Consider the following 21244-nt stretch of genomic DNA (forward strand, 5'->3'; position numbering starts at 1 on the left):
AAGCTGAGTCAATGATCTCCAGAAGTCCCTTATATCTCTGAGTGAACTAACTGTGTGAATTAAAATTCACTGTAGATTGAATGATCAGATCACTCAACTGGAAACCAAGTTCTGTCAGTTCAAGGCCAGGGTTCTACTGAATGAAGTTGATTATGATCATTTTATCATGGAAATTGGAAATGGGATTGGTGACACTGAGTTTTGTACTATTTTGTGTTTGTCAATCTCTGTCTCATGTGATGAATTGCAGCCCTAATTTAAACTGTTTATTTATGGTATTCTCTCACTTCAGTATGGTTTCCAGTGAATAATTTGGAAACTCTGGCCAGATTAAATCCGCTAGTTTAATTCCAATTTGAGGCTATATATTATTTTATTGGGATCAGAAATACTTTCAGAACAAAACTCATATTTAATTTTGTGAAGAACAGAAATAGGGATGGAGAATAAAGAGTTGGAAAAAGAAAAAAGAAGAGCAGATATAGAATCAACTTTATATTCTCTTTGAATTTCTATACATTATAATTAGACTTAGATATGAGAAAATAAACTAGAATATAGTCTCTAAAATATGCTGCACTGTGTTTTGTCAAAGCATGCATTACAGTTATAGTCAAGGTCTAAGATTAATATCAGCTATAATAATTACATTCCTTTACCAATTGACATTTTACTGTGTTAATGGGATAGATAGGTCTAAATTTGAAATGAGAAGATATCTCACTTATTCAACAGATATTTACTGATTTTCTACATTAGGCTTTTCTAGATACTAATGACACATCAAACAAAAGAAAAAAAAATTCCCTGTCTCATAGCATACAGTCTTTGTAAAAAAAGACAAAAATATTAGCAATAATAATGTTGATGACAATAATAAAAAATAAATTATATAGTGCATAAGAAAGTTATGCGTTCTCTAAAAATAAAGAGTAGATGGTGAATTTTTTCTCGAAATCTAAAGTGTGATTTTCTATTTATCAGCATATGATACTGGAACACCTACAGAGGAAGTTAGGTGAATACTCTGACCTCATCCATTCCTGAGTCCTGATTGCCTTTTTCATTGGTCACTGAAATCAGCATCCTAAATATAAACTTATTTTCATGTGTAACAGTTTGAGTAAGCTCCTGTTTCTAATTTCTTACTTCCACAAAGTTTTGTCAAATCATTGAATAAGTAGCAAGGGATTTAATAACGTCTCTTTTTAAGAAATTTTCAGATTCTAAGTAAGCATAAAATTCAAACCTTTAACTTAGATATAAAATACTGAGAAAATGCTGAGTTGCCAAATCAGAGTGCATATGTGATCTAAAGTTGAAAGCATTATTTGCAGGGCCCCATGTTAATGCTGTTGCAGTATGTCACCATTGGTCAAACAAGGTCCATCCATGGAAAGTTTTTCTCTAAGAAAATTTGACATTTTATCCTCTTAATTTTTTTCAATTTGTAACATTGTATTTCTCATTAGAAACCAGCATTATTCTGTGGCACATATTCTTCATTGAATTTTTTCACTTCCTTATTCCTGAAAATGTGACTCAAAGGATTGAGCAAGGGAATCAGAATGGCTTAAAATATAGCTTCCATCTTGTCAAAAGATAAAGCAGATAGAGGTTGTGCTTACACAAATATGGACAGGGCAAAGAATGAAACCACAATGGAAACAAGAGCTCCACAGGTGGAGGGGGCTTTCCACTGCCCCACAGTATTGTGGGTTCTCAAAGACAGCAAGATGATGCCATAGGAGACAAGCAACAAGGAGAATATTAGGATGCAGATAAACCCACTGTTGACCCCCAAGAGGCCAAAAATGTGGGTGTCAGTGCAGGCAAGCTCCAGTAACAGGGACAAGTCACATATGAAGTGGTCAATGACATTGGGGCCACAGAAGGGCAGTTGGAAAGTGAAGAGAATATTTATAGTGGAATGTAGAAAGCCCTTGCCCAGGCCACCCCCATTAGAATGCCACAGTCTTTGGTTCACGGCAGATGAGTAGTGCAAGTGTTTGTAGATTGCCACATAGTGGTCACAGACCATTGAAGTGAGGACAATCACCTCTACCTCATCAAAGAAGTGTTCAGCAGATAGCCAGGTCATTCAGGCTTCAGAGGAAATGGTTTCCCTCTCATATAGAGTCCACTGTCATTTTTGGGGCAATGATGGAGAAAGAAGTTTATATCCAGTAAGGACTGAAAAACCAAGAAGTACATGGACCCCAGAAGGGTTGCCACAATCAGCAAGTTGCTCCCAACAGTTGTAATCCAAATAAACAAAAATGCAACAAATCATTCTGAACACTTGGATTCTTTAAAAGGCCTAGGAGGACAAACTCAGTTAAAAACTTTGGATTTGCATTTTGCCAAGGAGATAGTGAATGCTACCATGATGAGCAAGTAGAATCTATAACCATGAGAAAGATAAATCTGTCTCATCGCAGTTTGTATTATTGTCATAGCCAACAAGTTGGTGCATATACATGAAAAACTACCTTATATGCTTATGCTTCTCTGTCCTTTGTGAATACACAATGAGAAAATTGTTGAAGGTGACAGTGGGATGTCAGAAAGAAATGAAGTACATGTAAGTTCTTGCTAAGATAACCAGAAAATAATTATAGGCAAAATGTATGTATCCACATGCAGTAGATATCCACATGTGGTAGGGATGTGAAACATTATTTTTTAATCTTAATTGTCAGCTCTGATCACTTAGTAGTGTTTTCCTACTATCAGAACTGTGAAAATGATTCTGAAGTCACATACAAGTTCTGAGGAAATGACTGTAGTTTATTAGTCATGCCTGCCATGTGCATGGAATGGGAGCAAGGGTGACTTACAGGCCATTCCTGACCAAGAGACTTTCTTACCTACAAAGAGAAGAAGAAACAAAACAGAGTTTAAGAGGTACTTGAAACCCATGGTTCCTCCCTCTCCCAATTATTTCTTTAAAAGTCTGAAATGAATTGAGCCTTTAATTTTAATAACTCATTTATTATAAAAGAGAAGTCTCATTGGGAGAGCACCTGGCTATAGACTAACATAATAAATATGCATGTGGTGAATTTTCTTTCTTAATTCACCATTGGAAAGCAAGAAGAGAAGTTTATAAAAGAATAATAATACCTATTAATGATTGAGTTAAGTCAGTCTATTCAGGGCCTCATGGATATGAAACTATCCATGTTAGAGCTTAATATCCTCTAGGTAGGAAAACATGCTTAAGGGATAAAATATAACAAATTAGAGATGCTGGATCTGGATTTTTCTTTTTTTTGCTTTTTAGGGCTGGGTATGAAAGTTCTCAGGCTAGGGGACTACTCTGAGGTACAGCTGCGGGCCTATACCACAACCACAGCAATGCCAGATCCAAGCCTTGTCTACAACTACACCACAGCTCATGGTGATGCCAGATCTTCAATCAACTGAGAGAGGCCAGGGATCAAATCCACATCCTCACAGATCCTAGTTGTGTTCATTAACTGCTGAGCCACAAAGGGAACTCCTGGATCTGGAATTTTAGCCCCCAAATACTGGATTCTGCATCCATGTCCTTACCACTGGGTCTATAGGGACTGAAGTGAAAAATTTTCTAGCAAGAACTTGAGAGCAGGGGTGGCCTTTCTACAATCTCTATCTACCCATAGAGGCTAAAATCTTCTGATTCCTTTGTTCATATTTGAATGATGTCTCTTGAAGAAGGACACAACAAATGATGTAGAATCAGAAGGTAACAGACCAGTTACAGGTACAAATTGTCAACAACCACACCAATAAGGAAGAAAACAGAATGTTCAATGTTCAATATAGCCAGAGGCTTGATGATTTACTAATTATTTTCTAATGGTTTATATAATGTGGCCCAATCTGATCATGTAACAAGGATATATGTTTCAAATGTATATATGACTTTATAGTAATGTAGGATATTTGTATATAACCTCCCCACTCACAGGATTATAATAATGGTCAAATAAGAAAATATGAAAAAGTTGCTGATGATAAAATGTCCTTACCAATTTTAGTTACTCTTCTCTCACTTAAAAAGAAAGACATCTTACCCACAGAAATTTTTTCCATGGGCCATCCAGATTATTCCAACTTTTGACTTCATCTTCCATAGCAAGTCACAGTTTTGAAGAATTATTGTGTCCTCACCTATATGTGTGTGTGTGTGTGTGTGTGTGTGTATCATAAATTTGTCATTCAAATGGCATGTGAGTGTATGAATACATAAAATCTATGTTTACAAATAGAAGGAAAGAAAAATAAAAGTTACTGTGAGAATTAAAAATAAGCTGATTTTTGTGAATGTCACAGTTAAAACCAATTTACAGTCTTAGTAAGACTAATGCATATACAGTTGCATGTTAACTAATATTTGCTTTTGCTTACTCCAAATAACTATTTCTATTATGTTTCCAAACAATGTCTGCATTGCAAACTCCATAACAAGCTACAGGCTGTTACTAAGAATAAAAACTAGAACTAAAGTCAAAACCATGCTCTCCTACTTAGTTGTATTATGTGATGGGAAATTTACTTAAAATTCTCAGACTTGGATTATAACTTGATGACAGTGTAATGACAATGCCTATTGATAAGGCTCTTGTGAGAATCAGATAAGGCAATACTGATTAAAAGAAAAACATTTACACAGGAGAAAACCACAATAAATGGTAAAAACAAGTTCTCAGAACCACTGGCACCAAACAGAAATGACAATGTTTTTACTCCTGATGTCTGATTTCCCATGACCAAGGCTGGTAAATATTGTTATTTATTCTTCTACTTATTCACAAATATAAAATTTTCATGTTGGTCACAGTGTAGATATGGTCTTGTTTAAATGTGGAACATTTTTAAATGACTCTGATAATCCCTGAGTAAATTATTGTGGCCTCCAGGCCCACATTTGCCCACTTCTTTTTCAGGTAGCTTTGGTACACAATGAAAATCAAATAGGGAAAATGGTGGAGAGAAAGAACAGGAGTTTATATTAATCTAAAAATTAAATAATTCTTAGGCTTTTTATTTCCCTTATTTGTGGAGCTTCTAAGATAAGTAGTATTTTAGAACTGAAATACTCATTAAACATAAACAAAGTACCACCATCTTTTTATTGGTGAAGAGGAATTCTAAAATTAGTGTGAAAACTGTGACAGTTGAGAGAACAGTATCATCACGGTTGTCCTAAATGCAGCATGTTGTACTTGATTAAATCATAGAATTGAAAATGGACTTTAGTGTGAAAATAGTGAAATGCAAATAAAATATGGTGCTTCATTAAGAACAATATAAAAATGTTAATTTCCAAGGTTTGACAAATACTCCTGGTGATATTAGGTGAAAATTATCAGGAAAACTAATGGCAAATATTTTAGAATCATAAACACATTTGTATTCCCTATACTACTGAAACCATCCCTGAAAATTTTTCTAAAAGTAAAATGAGGTGGTGTAAGTTTTATAATGGAAGATGACACCATGTCATTTGCTCTAGTGAAAATTTAGAAATATCCAAAATGTGCAATATTAAGATGATTATATAAATCAAGCCACTGTAAGTTAATATAGCACAGTATTTTAAAAATAAAATGTTAATTAATAAAGAAAGGATATAGAGGGTGAAACAATATTACATGTTAAATAAAAAAAAGAATATTTTACTGCTCATATTGCAGACATTTAATATATTTAATATGTTGCTTTTTAGGACTGCACTTGGAGCATATGGAAGTTTCTAGGCTAGGGGTTGAATTGGAGATACAGCTGCCAGCATACACCACAGCCACATTTACACAGGATCTGAGCCATGTCTGCAACCTACACCATAGCTCATGGCAATGCCAAATCATTAACCCACTGAGCAAGGCCAGGGATCAAACCTGAAACCTCATGGTTCCTAGTCAGATTTGTTCCAACTGCACCACAACAGGAACTCCCATTTTAATATAATTTTAAAATCAAGAAGAAAACATATTAAAATAGTAGAGTTTTTATTTTTAATATCTATGTGATGTAATTATAAGAATTTATAACATCAAAAATCAAGTTTAAAACCCTGCAACACAATTTTCTCCATCATTTAACAGTTCAGTAAAAGAAGATAGGATTTAAGTTTAATTTTATTATCTATTCAGTATAGTTAATTTTCAAATGTGGAACAAACAAGCTAAAGTATAGAGAACAGACTTGTGGTTGCCAAGGGGGAGAAGGGAGGAAGTGGGATGGGTGGGGAGGTCAGGTTTAATAGATGAAAACTATTACATTTAGAATAAATAAGCAATGAGGTCATATAGTACAACACAGGGAATTATATACAGTCTCTTGGGATAAAATATGATGTAAGATAATATGAGAAAAATAATATATAGATATATATAGATATATAGATATAAATATATATGACTGGGTCACTATACTGTACAACAGAAATTGACACAATACTGTAAATCAACTATATGCTAATCAAAATAGAATTTAAAAAAATAAAATAAAACATATGCACACTAATATGTACAAAATATGCAACCAACAAGGACCTACTATATTGCCGAGGGAACTGTACTCAATATTTTGTAATAACCTATAATGGAGGAGAATGTTAACAAAAGAATGTGTGTGTGTGTGTGTGTGTGTGTGTGTGTGTAACTGAATCACTTTGTTGTAAACTTGAAACTACCTCAAAATTGTAAATCAACTACATTGCAATAATTTTTTTAAAAAATATATTTAACTATGCTAAATCATCCAGATATAGCTGAATTATGGGGCCAGCCCTCCCTATCCTCTATACTCACTCTGATGTCATTTTTAACTGCATATAATCCTATAGGAGACATCTTATTCTGTTCTTATTTCTCCTAGAAGATTTCTTGTTCTTCCTTTTCTTTTTTCTCCCTTACTTTTATAATTTATTTATTTTTTATGTGCCAACACCCATGGCATGCAGAAGTTCTGGATCAGAGGACCAAATCTGAGCCTCAGCAGTTACCAGAGCCTCAGTAGTGACAATGACAGATCCTTAACCTACTTTGCCAACTGGGAACTCCAGGTCTTTTTTATAGTCATGTTCTTTAAATGCTGGAGAAACATCAGATATTGTTCAAGGCCCCTCAAAACATGAACTGTGGGCTCTGTGCCATCTTCTGGGGCTGTGACATTAGAAATTTTTCCTCTCCACTATTTCCATTTCCCACACTTCCTTTCCATTCATTATGGCAACAATATTATTCTAGTCATTAGGAAAATAATATAAATTCCTGCTTCAACTTTGAAATATATATATAATATTCAAAACTATATAAGAAAGTAATAGTTTGTTGGTATAACTAGCATTTTATAATTATATATTAATATTTTATGAGATTAAAATCCTGATTGAATTGCTCTCTCTCTTAAATTCCTTAAATTCACTGTATTTTTCATCCAAGATTATTATTTACTTCAGCAATAAAAGATTGATTCTTTGGACTCTTTTTCTGTCTAGTTAAGTATATTCCTTCCTTTGACAACCTGAGAAATATGTCCTTTTCAGATTTCACTCTTTCTCTCCCCTCAGTATTTCTCTGCTGATTTCCCTAAATGTCTCAACTCTTTCCACAGGTACTGTTTCTGAAATTATGAAAAAATAAATAAACAATATTCCCACCTGTGTCTTTCCTGATGGATGTCTTATTCTTCTTTCCTTCTGTTTTCTTAGAAATTTAGCTCATTTTAACAGAGAAATAAAACCACAACTAGCATGAAGGATGTTCGCATCTTCACCCATTTAAATATTGTTGGACAATTCTGGCAGAAGTATAATGCTATTTATGACATCAAGTGAACTTAGGGAAAACTAACTGGGCAAATGTAAACTCAGAAGGCTCTGCTCTGTGGCTTGAGTAAGAAACTCCTTCTTACCCATCCTGTCCTTCCCTGGCCCATCCCTTAGCATTTTCTTTCTGTGGGAATATTAAGTTCTATATGATAAATCAATAACAACATAAATGGTAAATAGGACTTGAATTACCATGTTCCTAAGTGAATCATATCACTCAAAAAATCCACTTTTTAATCTAAAACACCAGGATGAGGGACAGCATTAGAGAATGAACAATAAATAGGAATATATTGAGAGGATAAATAAAATGCTATTGAGTAGCTATGACAAAAATATTCACTTGTTGCATTTCAGTTATTTGGATTTAACATGAAGAAGAAAACCTTAAGATAGGTCTAATCTCATTAGACTTGAAGAAATTATGTATGCCTAGTCCTCCAAAATATGTTTCCATTCAAATAGTGGCCATTTATTGAGGACCTAATATGTGCTAAGTGCTGTTCAGTCCAATTCACATTATTATTTTGAGTTTAATATATATCCCTCTTTAGAAACAAAGATTCTGTGGCCAAAGATGGTTACATAACTAGCTCAAGGGTACACAGTTAAGTGATAGACACTAAGTTGCCTTAAAATTGGTAGCCTAGACCACCATATCCATGCTTTTAAGTACTCCATTATAATTTAAAATTGAATTGTGAAAATACAGAAATGTGAATTATAAATTTCACCATGTGACAGATCCTTGAAATTTCTGGTAATGACAAACTCCTATTTTCTATGGAGAAAAGTCAATTCAATAACTTGCCAAAATGTGAATTAGGATTCCATGTCTTACTTCTATGTCTAAGAGAGAGAGGAAGGGCACCTCTGGTAGAGAATTTTCCCTACTTCTTCTCAAGCACTGTCTTCAACATAGTCTTAAAAAAAATCAGGAGAATTTCCTCCTTGTCTTCCAAATAGAATTTAAAGAGGTTTCTGTGAGAGGTCATGAACCTGTAGAATTGCCTCTCAGTTTCCCTTAGGGCTTGGAAATTTCCATATGATTTTTCATGACACAGTTATCTGTGGTTTGACTTGCTCAAGTGTTTCCAAAACTCTCATGTCCTCAACCAATTCAAGGGTTTTTCTTTTCCCTCTTTTTAAATATTTTCAGTTTCTACTTGAAGATGCTTTCATTTCTCTTCATATTCAGAAATAGAAAACTGTAAACATGGATGAAATATAATGTCTCTTGAATAATTAGGGTGAAATGCCTCTCTACTTTTTAAATGCAAAAGATGATTTCTGGGATAAGGCACCATATCTGTCCATAAAGATGTGTATTATTTAAGAAGCAGAGTATCAGTCCATGCTTATTAAAGGACAACTTTTATGTATAAATGTACAAAATGTATAGATTAATTCAAAATGCTCTTTTTTCCCCTCTCAGATCCTTATCATGTAATGTCTTGACATATCATGCATAAAAGCACAATTTTGGAGATTAAAGGAATTTATCTCTTCCTTTCTTTTTTTTATGAAGGGAGAAGAGGTCTGTTTACTCTAATGGAATATAGCATTAAATTGAAGTTTGGAGGAAAATCCAGGTTTAGCTCAGGTGCTGCAAGGAGAGTCTATTCCAATGAGTTTGCCACTGTATATCATCTTATATCCTAACTGTGTTTCTGTGTATTCACATCCCGTGGAAGGAAGCAGTATTAAAGTGATTCATCAGAAAATAGAAAGCCCATAAATTCCTAGATTTTATTTAATTATGATGTTATGGAATAAGTGTTATTTTATTTTAATTGAAATTTAAATATTTTTCCTGTCACAGAATAACCATCTGACACAGACCACACTCCCTCCCGGAGGGGATGATATTTCAAAATTATGACTCAACAGCAGGATCCTAGCAATTAATCCTGGAATCCTGATTACTACTTTGAACAACACCTGGTAATTTCTATTTCATTCCATGCCCTGCTTTGCTTAATCCTTTATTATTTCCTTCCATTAGAGGAAGTGAGTGGGAGGAAACTGAAATGACAGTGCCAGTACAAGGATGGCATAAAATAATAACATAATTTGTGCAAAAATACATCAAGTTCAGAAAAACATTACACACACAGAGAGAGAGGGAGAGAATGATAGAGATAGAGACAAGTGCAAAGATTTTGTGAAATAAGAAGATGAGGCAGAGGGGAGATAAAAAACAATTTGCCCTTCTGGAATTTATCCAGCAGTCATTCTTTCCAAAAGATTAATATTAAACCTTCATCATTGATTAGATTATAAAATGTATACTGTCTCCAAATATAGATAGCTCAATTTGAGGCCAATTACAATTCCTTTTTTTTTTTTTTTTTTTTTGCTGAGTGCATAGAAAAATATTTATAGGAATTCATATCATGGCTGAGTGGGTTAAGGACCTGGAGTTGCCTTTGATCAGATATAAAAGTTGCCATCCTGGGGAGGATGCAAATTGGATCTCTGGCCTCACTCAGTAGGTTAAGGATCTGGAGTAGATGACAGTTGGAGGTCTAATTTAACCACTGGCCCAGGAACTTTCATATTTTTCAGGTGCAGCCACAAAAAAAGACAATATAAAGATCTTTACAAAGGCTTTATGATATTTTGTGACATATAGTATATCTAGTCATCTATCTGTATTTTCATATCCCAACACAGACACTTATCACATACATTTTAGAACTGATTTATCAATTTGAAGGAAAATACACTTTATCATTGGGGGAGTGGTTATTATAGAATCTCTTTATTTTTGTTACAAAAGGGAGAGAATAAAATGAATTCATAAATGAAAAGTGAAATGGAATCTAGAGAAAATTTTATTTTAAAGATGCATGAGATAACATATCACTTTGTTGATATAAAATTATTGAGAACAATGGAAATGTAGATGAAATAAAATATATGGAAGAGAGAGTTTCCCTTGTGGCACAGTGGGCTTAAGTATAGGCAGGCATCCTACATCCTAGTCTAGATCCAGCTAGTCTCTGTGGAGGCACCAATTTTATCCCCAGCCTGACACATTGGGTTAAGCCTCTGGTGTTGACAAGCTACATAAGTCACAGCTGTGGCTCAGATTTTCTCTCTAGCCTGAGAAAATCCATATGCCATTGAGGTAATGAAAAAAAGAAAAAAAAAAGCTACAGAGAGGTTTTTTTTTTTCTTTTTTGTCTTTTGCTATTTCTTGGGCTGCTCCCATGGCATATGGAGGTTCCCAGGCTAGGGGTTGAATCAGAGCTGTAGCTGCCAGCCTACACCACAGCCACAGCAATGCAGGATCTGAGCCACATCCACAACCTATACCACAGCTCACAGCAATGCCAGATCTTTACCCCAATGAGCAAGGCCAAGGATCAAACCTGCAACCTCATGGTTCCTAGTCAGATTCATCAACCACTGAGCCACGACAGGAACTTCAGAGAGGGTTTTTTATATGGTATGTTTTTCTCTCTCTCTTTTATTATAGCATTGTTGATTTATGGTATTGTGCAGCATACTGATGCAGTCATACACACACTCACACACACACCCCCCACACATTCTGTTTCTCCTACTATTTTCCATCATGTTCTATCAAGAGGTTGGATATAGTTCCCTATGCTGTACAGTAGGACCTCATCACTTATTCAATCCATAGAAAAGATTTTTTACCAGTGTAAAATATTAGCAGATGAGGTTAGTGTCTGTAAGGTTGGTTTTGAGGTTTGGATAGTAGCACAGAAAACACATTTATAAGATTCAAGAAGGTAGCATATAATTGATTGGGTGCTGCCAAATTCATAGGGTTGTAAAAATCTGAGGAAGTCTTCTGGTGACATAAATTTTCTGAGTGAAACTGGAAGCAAGTTCACGTAATGTTTCCCAATAAGTTTGATATTTGCAGCAATTTTTTTTTTTGACAAACACTCTCCTTCAAATTAAATCACCACTGGATTTCTGCATTTCTAGAAATGTCTTTAGATTATAAATAGTATTTATTTTTTCAATTTTGATATATAAATCTTATGATTTACAATCTGATATTGGCAACAGCAAGTTCCTATAAAAAGCCACTAAGACCAAGATTTATTTCAAGTCTGTGTTAGAGATGAAAAAAAAAAAAGCAGGCATTGAATTGCTAAATAATATGTTTAATGAGTAGATCTATTTCATTTGCAGTAATTAGGGAAACCTATAAAAGAGATCAGAGAAAAAAATTATGGAATCTAGCTGACAGGTAATAATTTCTGCATGAATAGCCAGAACAGCTCTTACCTAATTATTAAAAGACAAAATTTGTATCTAATTTTAATGATGGAAAATTACCAAAATATTAAAAATTAGTACAACTACTGTGGAAAACAGTATGGAGATTCCTCAGAAAACTAAATATGGAACTGCCATATGATTTATCAGTCCTACTCCTGAGCATATACCTAGACAAACCTACGTATGTACATTGCAGCACTATTCACAATAGCCAAAACATGGAAACAAGCTAAATTTCCATCAACAGATTAAGGAGATGTGGTACATATGCACAATGGAATATTATTCAACAATAAAGTTGACAAAATAATGTCATTTATAGCAACATGGATGCAACTAGATGCCTAATACTAAATGAAGTAAATCAGAAAGAGAAACATAAATACCATATGACACCACTTATATGTAATACCTAAAATATGGCACAAATGATTATGTACAAAACAGAAATAAGTCGTGGACATGGAGAGCAAAGTTGGGGTTGCCAGGAGGGAGGGGGGAGGAAGTAGGATGAATAGGGAGATTGAGGTTGGTAAACTATTATACTTACAATAGATAAGCAATGTGGTCCTACTCTACAGCACAGGAAACTATATCCAATCTCTTGGAGTAAAACATAATGGAAAATAATCTGAGAAAAAAATATATATATGTTCCTGGGTCACTATACTGTACAGCAGAAATTCACACAACCTTGTAAATCAACTATACTCTAATAAAAAAATACTTAAGTTTAGGGATCTCATGATGATTCTCCCAGTTCTTTAATTTAATATTTAAAATAGAAAAAATTGTCATCATAAGGTTCTTATAGACATCAAAGTTATTACACTGTCATGGGCTTTTTCTTCTTTTTTGCCGTGAGGCAGGGTGAAGTGTTGTAATGTGAATCCAGAAATTCAATTTTTAGATATTATGAGCAGGCTGTAAACGTTATGCTCTGCTATTCACATAGCAAAAGTTAAATGGAAGCTATGTGCAAAGATGTTTGACAGCAATTTTCTCTGTCATCTATAAGCTCATGAATGATTTGGTTTTTAGTTATTATTCTAATGAAGTTATGTTGATGTCAGTATAGATTGTGAAGACTAGAGTTAAAAAAATAATAGCATTCCTTTATCAGATCCCTGTTCTCATCCTACCAGCTTCCCTCTCACACTCTAAAAGCTTCCCTCTTGTCCAATTTGCACTGATTAGCTTGTCCTTTTCCACTGCAGGCTGGGTCCTACTCTTGTGTTTCTATACGAGCTTTTTTTTCCCTTTTTTTCCCCCTTTATTTTAGAGCTGTACCCACAGCATATGGAAGTTCCCAGGCTTGGGGCTGAGTTGGAACTACAGCCATAGGCTTATGCCACAGCCGCAGTAATGCCACTTCCGAGCCCCATCTATGACATAACCACAGCTTGCAGTAACACAAGATCCATAATCCACTTAAAAAGACTGGGGATCAAACATGAATCCTCACAGATACTAATTGGGTTCTTAACCCACTGAGCCACAATGGGAACTCCTTCTCTTGCCTTCTATGCTCTTCCTATGGATGTGCTTAATGATGGTTCTATCTCATCTTTCAGGTCTCGGTGTAGCCTCCTTATCATCCTAAGTAGAGCTAGTCACACACACACCACTGCACTACAATTTTCTGGATATCAGTTATCACTCTATGACCTCAGCTTCCTTTTTATATATTGTCTCCTCCATTAGAAAGCAGCTCCATGACAAAAGTGAAAAGTATAATCTAATTCATATATTTATACCTTAATCCTGTAAGAGTATCCAATTCTTCATAAAAATCAGCAAATAGTCTTCAAAAAATCAATATACCTCATAGTTGTTGAAGTAAACCAACTATAATAAAAAATCAAAAAAAGAAAAACTAAAGAAAAAGGGAAAACAATCGATGATAATTAATGTGAATTTCCTATTGCACACATGCCTTATATGTAAAAATAAAATTAGTGTTTGAAATGTTATGCCTGTTTCAAATACTGTAACTGATACAGTAATATTATATAATTTTAAATAAGAAAATCATAACAAATACAAAATTAGCATAAATCCTTAGTATTCCCATATACCTAGTTAAGGGACACAGGTCTAAAAAGCATTAATGTCTCTCTAGTGAAAGCAAGAAGGGGAAGAAAATAAACATATATTGGATTTAGAAACTCTAATCTAGGATATAACAAAAAGAATCATTTATCCCATAGTTGAAAACAATATAGGAGTTCCCAACATGACTCAGTGGAAACAAATCTGACAAAATCCATGAGGATGAAGGTTTGATCCCTGGCCTCCCACAGTGGGTTAAGGATTTGGCATTGCTATAAACTGTGGTGTAGGTCACAGACACAGCTCAGATCCTGTGTTGCTGTGGCTCTGGCATAGGCTGGCAGGTAGAGCTCTGATCTGACCCCTAGCCTGGGAATCTCCATATGCTGCTGGCCATAAAAAGACTACATATATATAGTCTCTCTCTCTGTGTATATATATAGTCTTCTCCATTAGAAAGCAGCTCCAAGATGAAAGTGAAAAGTATTGTCTAATTCATCTCTGTCTACCTTAATCCTGTAAGTGTATCAAATGTTATATCTATCTATATCTATATCATCTGTATCTATATCTACATATAGATAGGGAGAGTTGCTCTTTTCTCAGAAAAGATATATAACTTCAGGATATAGACATCAAATTCTAAAGTGCGTTGACATGAGTGATTCTTATTCTGCTTCTCTAAAGGTAGGAAAAAATTAGTAGAGAATTTTGGCAATGTTGTCTACCATATTAAATAGTGAACCACTAAATTGAAATTGTATTTTCTTCCAAAGCTTTCAAAAAGAATATTTGGCAGCATGAAAACTGGAAAAATTCTATTTCCTAAACAGTTTATTTTTCTATCCTAACTTTAACCCAATTTGTGAATTTGTAAATATTTTAAAAAAACTTTATATTAGACTTCTATTCATTCAATAATATGTATTTAGCAACTTCTGAGTGACTGGAACAGCAAGAGAAAATAAAAATAATCCCTGCCCTTATAAGGACTACAAGCTTGTCAAGGGAAAACAGAGAAAATAAAAATTAAGATATATTTTTTAAAGTCTAGCTTGTGATAATTGATGCTAAGGGTTTAACCAGATGAAGGGTTAGAGTATGACTGAGGGAAATGTCTAGGGAAAGTCATCAGGGAAACTTGTCTAAAGAGTTGAGAGTTCATCTGAAAGTGGAAGAAATGAGATAGAGCCAGCCAAGCCAAAACTCTGGAAAAGAAATTCCAGCAATGAGCAGAATAAGAAAAATAAAATCCCTGAAATGAGAAAGACTTAAATTATACAAAAGACAGGTTAAAAATGGAAGGAGGGAGAGAAAAGTGAGAAAGACAGAAGCCTCTAGAAAAGGAATGAAATATAAAATGTATTAAGAAGTAGGCAGTAACCTGATTTTACTGTCTTAACTTGATTTGCAGTCTTAATCAGATTTGTGTTATTGGTTGCTGTGTCCCAGTGGATTAGAATGAATGGGGATGGTGAGCTCTCATTGTCCTTTAGGAAAGATTTGCTCTTAGCATGTAAGTTAATGATAACACATGGTCTTTCTTTCATCCACAGTTTCCTCATGGCATTTTTCACCTCTGAATTCATCAAAGTATAGATCAAGGGGTTCAACATGGGTGCAACAATGGTAAAGGACACAGCCATTGCCTTGTCTATAGGATAAGTGGCAACAGGCATAACATACAAGAAAATACATGGCACAAAGAACAAGACAACCACAATGAGGTGGGAGCCACAGGTGGAGAGGGCTTTCTTTATGCTGCCCTTCAGAGCTCTAAGACATGAGAGAGCAGAGGATGACCATATGAGAGGTGATGCAGATAAGGAAGATGGCCACACACATCACCCCACTGTTGAGGATGACTAAGAGGCCCAGGAGGTGTGTGTCCATGCAGGCCAGTTTTAATAGTGGAAGAAAATCACACATAAAGTTATCAATGACATTAGGGCCACAGAAGAGTATTTGATACATGAAGAGAAGGTGTATTGTTGCATGTATGGATACCCCCACCCAGGATCCTCCCAGCAACAGGCAGCACACCTGAGGCCTCATGATTGTCATGGAGTGCAGGGGCTTAGAGATGGCTGCAGAGCTGTCATAGGCCATCACAATGAAAGAATGAGCCCCACCCCATCAAATAAGTGCTCAGTGAAGTGCTGGCCTGTACAACCTTACAGTGAAATAGCAGTGCTCTCACAGAAGGAGTCCACAATCTTCTTGTGGGCAATGACAGAAGAGTAGGTAACATTGATGAAGGACAAAAGGTAAGGAAAGAACACATAGGAGATCTCAGACTCTGACTTGCGACCATGGTTACCACAATGAGAAGGTTTCCCAAGATGGTGGACACATACATGATTAGAAACACAGCAGAGAGCATTTCCCTTAGCTCTGGATTCTTTGTAATGCCCCAAAGGATGAATTCTGTCACATTGTTTGGCTTCTCTTTACTGTGGTTGATGTAAGGGTCTCTCTCTGAGCTGGAAAACCTACAAAATAATATTATTTTTAATTAGTAATCATTGAGTATTTTGGACATTTTTTTTGCATTCTGTCTCACATACTCTTGAAATAACTTTTCCTCTGGCCATCAGTAGAGCAACTAACTGCTAATGATTATTCCCTGACAACAGCTTGATCCTGCTAATCCCCCCAACAACACCATCTTCCACCAGTGTGTCTCTTGCTTAATTTCCTGAACCTTGCTGCTATAGACACTTAGAAGACATTATTTCATCACTCAAAATGATAATATGAAATAGTTAACATAAATTAAGGAATAATAAATAGGAGCCAGTGGATGAATGCTATCCAGCTTAACACAAACTTAGGTTCACTTTTTTCCTTCCTTTTTTCATTCTCTCATTTATTGCCTCTCTTGTGTTTCAAAATAAACTACCTAAACAAAAGCCCTTCCCTCAGCTGCTGTCTTTTAGGAACATCAAGCTGGGAAGATCACTTTAATTTATCACTACATAGATCTAATAACAAAGAACTCATAACATTTCATATAATTTCTCATCTATTTTTTCCATCTATTTATTGAGCCCTTAGGCTGTGCTAGTTGAAGCATCTAAAAGGCAGATAGGTTATATTCCAATGACTCTCTGCTTATTAAAAACTATACTCTTTGGAGTTGCTATCATGGTTCAGTGGTTAACAATACAACTAGGATCCATGAGGTTGTGGGTTTGATCCCTGGCCTCCCACAGTTGGTTAAGGATCTGGTGTTGCTGTAAACTGTGGTGTAGGTCACAGACACAGCTCATATCCTGTTGCTGTGGCTCTGCTGTAAGCCTGTAGCTGCATCTACAATTAGACCCCTATCCTTGCAACCTCCATATGCCATGTGTATGGCCCCAGAAAAGACCAAAAAAAAGCACACACACAAAAAACACTACGCTCTTTCCATCTACATTTCTTCCTCTCAAATTGGATTGTTATCACACACCGTGACTAGTCAATGAATATCTACTACATTTCAGCCAATGGAGTATTCTAAGAGATATTTTCTTCATTTTAGATATGACACTAATGTCTAGAAGTGTTAAAAAAAGAATGACACCAAGTTGTCATGGCTAGTAAACATTGGAAATACAGGTTTTTCTGAATCAAACCATTACCTATAGCAAGCTATCTTGTTTCTCTTATGATCAGAGTCCTTAGACTTCCACATTTTTTTTAAATCCAGGGCATTGGATCACTGGGTTGCCCATCATGTTGGATATAGCTGTGGACAACAGCTCCAAGATCACCATGAAAGTCTTAAAAGAAGGAAATTGGGGAAGAATTGGAGAATGGAAGTGGGGCACATGCTAATGGGAAAGCTAATGAGAAAATTAGGGAGCTGGATGCTGACAATGAGGGAGAGGAAATGGAGGAAGAAGGTAGGGAGGAAGAGGAGGAGGAGGAAGGTGATGCTGATGAAGTGGATGGAAATGAAGATGAGGAGCTTGAGGCAACTACAGGCAAATGGGCAGCTGAAGATGATGAGGATGATTATGTTGAAACCAAGAAGCAGAAGACTGATGAGGATGACTAGACAGTTAAAAAAGGAAAAGTTAAACTTAATTAAAAAGGCCACCCTGACCTATTCACCCTGCGCTTCCCTTCTCAGAAGAATCCTAAACATGGTTACCTTCTAGGAGAGAGCCTCAACTGCCTGCCTGCCAGCTGGGGGCTGCCCTACCAGCAGATGACAAGATCTCTCCACCACAACCAAAACCACAACATGAATTTGCAATGGGGGAAGAAAAATGTATCCAAACTTCCAGGGCCCTCCTTTTTCTTCTTAAACTACTTTAGTAAGGAAAATTTGTTGATGTTTTTATTTACATTTCATATTTTTGTACATATTTAGGGGTCAGCCATTTTTAATGATCTCAGATGACGAGATCAGATTTTGGAGCATTCTCTGTACTACTTCTGACTTTACTTGTGGTGTGATCATGTTCCTTATAATCTCAAAGGAGAAAAAAAATGTAAAAAAAACCCAAACAAAACCACAACAAAACAATCTTATTCTGATATCCCAATAACTTTTTTTGTGTATGTACTTAGCTGTACCATAAGATGAGATGCTTTAAAAAGGCCAAAAATAAAATATTTCTTTTTTCATTTTTTTGTCTATGAAGTTGCTCTTTATTTATATTTTGGCCTGTTTGATGTGTGTGTGAAACAATGTTGTCCAATAAAAAACCAGAGTTTTGTTTTGCTGTGTTGTTCTAACAAAAAAAAAAAAAAAGAAAAAAGAAAAAAAGAAAAGAAAGAAACACAAATTCCTGACTCTTGGACTATACCACTGAGGAAGTGATCAGTGGCCCCTATTTGCTAAATATAATGTTTTACTATAGTCAAATGATACGGTAAAATAACCACTTTAATAGCAAACTCTCCTCTTCCAGGAATACTTAAACAGAGGCTGCCTGTCCCTTGATGGGAATATGTAGAGACCATTGCTTTAAATAGAGAGGTAAACTATGCATTCTCTAAACCCTCCTTAAATACCCACAAACTCATTCTTTGAATCATCCCTCTTACTAAGCAAAGCATCCAACTTCCAGGACAATTTTTGCAAATTTACAATATGGATTAACTGCAACATTTCCCATATCCAGCCCAAGAAACTAAAAATAAAAAATAAATAAAAAATAAAAATAAAAAAATGTCTTGAACAATCTAAGTGAAGTAGGAAGGACAATATTCTTGGAAATCAGGACAGTTGTGTCTTATTCCATGTTGTCTTTCTAACTCCTGGATTGTGTGTTTTACATTGTTCACCACTCTGGATCTCAGTTCCTTCATCTGGAGAACAAGGCAGTTGTGGTTGATGAGTAGAAAAACTAGGATTTCAAAGGAGACATGTTAGGGACCCTATCCTTCATAAAGACAGCAGCTCAGCTTTTATCTCCATTAAATGTTCACATTTCCAAGTAAGATCTCCTTTGTGCCCTTTCATGACTTAAACTATTTCAAAACAAAGTACCCCAGAATATATAACACTGCCATTTTCATCTTAAAATCTATGAGTTCACTGCAAATATCTCTTGACTGCTGGTTCATATCTCAATTTCCCAGTCAGAGATTCAAGACAGTCCCACGTAAGTGTCATCCTTATATTTTTCTATGATTCCCTCTCACTTTAGTCAGGCCCACCACTTACTACCAGGACACACTTCAGTCTCTTTTGTAGAGTGGGAAAGGCCATGGGTTCAAAGCTGTGAAAACTTGCTTTTCACTGCGATCAAGTCACTTACTACACATAAGACAAGGAAATATATGGCATCATGAAATCAAAAATATGTATATTTTAACATTTTGTAAATTATCTCTTGAAATTCTGAAGCACATTTCATTGCCATGGTGTATTAAAGAGTAATTTTCCACACAGCCTTACCAATATTAAATATTATCATTCTTGAATATGTTAACCAAACAGTAATGTGAACCAACATCTCATGTTAACTTGACGTCATTCAATTATTCATTAATAGAATTTCACTAATGACATAAATTAATGTATCATGGGTTTCAAGATAAAGTTAAACTCAATGTAATGTCTATATAGAGATATATAAACTATACACATATACAAATCAAACTAATAATAATACATCATTCAGTATGTATTATGTGCCAAATATTTTGTTAATAATTATACATGTTTTCCCACTTACTCCTAATATCTAGTTGTGATAAAACATACTTTATCATTGAGATAACTGCTTTATTTTTCTAATAAGTAATTTGCTTAAGACTATACAGTTACTAATTAATAAAGCTTGGATATGAATCTAAGAAGCCAACTCTAGATCTGACATGTTTTTCTTGTATTTGATTTTCTGATTTAGTCAATAAAATCCTGAATAACAGTAAAGTGGGAGTCATGTCTTCAGATAGAGCCTTGGGCTTGACATTTTTAAGGAGCAACAATGCCTTCTCAGAAGACATATGCCCAGGGCCCATGCATCATCAACAGACTATGTCTCTAATGAAGGGCTTTTAAAGTGTTATTTCTGTTCATTAGTCTTCTTAACTCACTCTTATTTCCTTGAAAATGAGTGGGAGAGTAGCACATTTTTAGAATGGAAATTATTATGCCATTGTATATAAAAAAGTCTATGCATTCTTTGAATGTTTCCAGATGGAGGAGGCTTATACCCTGAACAGCTTTCTTGGTTTCACCACCCCATCCTTGAGCAAATAATCAGCATCACTTCAGCACCAACAGCAATACCTGTGAGCAGAGCATCTCACAAATAAATTGTGTTTTTGCATAGAGAGAGAGAGATATCTTTTTAAAGCCAACTTTTAATCATCTTTGAAAAGTTAGAATCATTGGCTGATTAAAATAGAAAGAAAATCATGATGTAAAGTCTTTCTTAAAGGTGATTAGTACAAAAATAAAATTTAAGGAAAGTGGTACAAGAAGAAAGCAGAAATATATATATATATATATATATATATATATACATGATTATACTACACACAATCACACACATGCACACAGAAAATGGCATACAAGAAGGAAAACTTAAGATTGTCTAAGACTAGGAAGATCCCATTGTGGCTCAGTGGGTAACAAACCAACTAGGATCT

General features: G+C 35.0%; 2 pseudogenes; one reads left to right on the plus strand and one right to left on the minus strand.

Annotated features, from left to right (window-relative positions):
• Window positions 1-2732: 2732 nt before the first annotated feature.
• Window positions 2733-17822, minus strand: LOC125112950 (olfactory receptor 4C6-like; annotated as a pseudogene).
• Window positions 17823-17863: 41 nt separating this feature from the next.
• On the plus strand, window positions 17864-18188 carry LOC125112398 (prothymosin alpha-like; annotated as a pseudogene).
• Window positions 18189-21244: the final 3056 nt, after the last annotated feature.

Source organism: Phacochoerus africanus, chromosome 12 (genome assembly GCF_016906955.1).
Source record: "Phacochoerus africanus isolate WHEZ1 chromosome 12, ROS_Pafr_v1, whole genome shotgun sequence".
Classification (NCBI taxonomy): domain Eukaryota; kingdom Metazoa; phylum Chordata; class Mammalia; order Artiodactyla; family Suidae; genus Phacochoerus; species Phacochoerus africanus.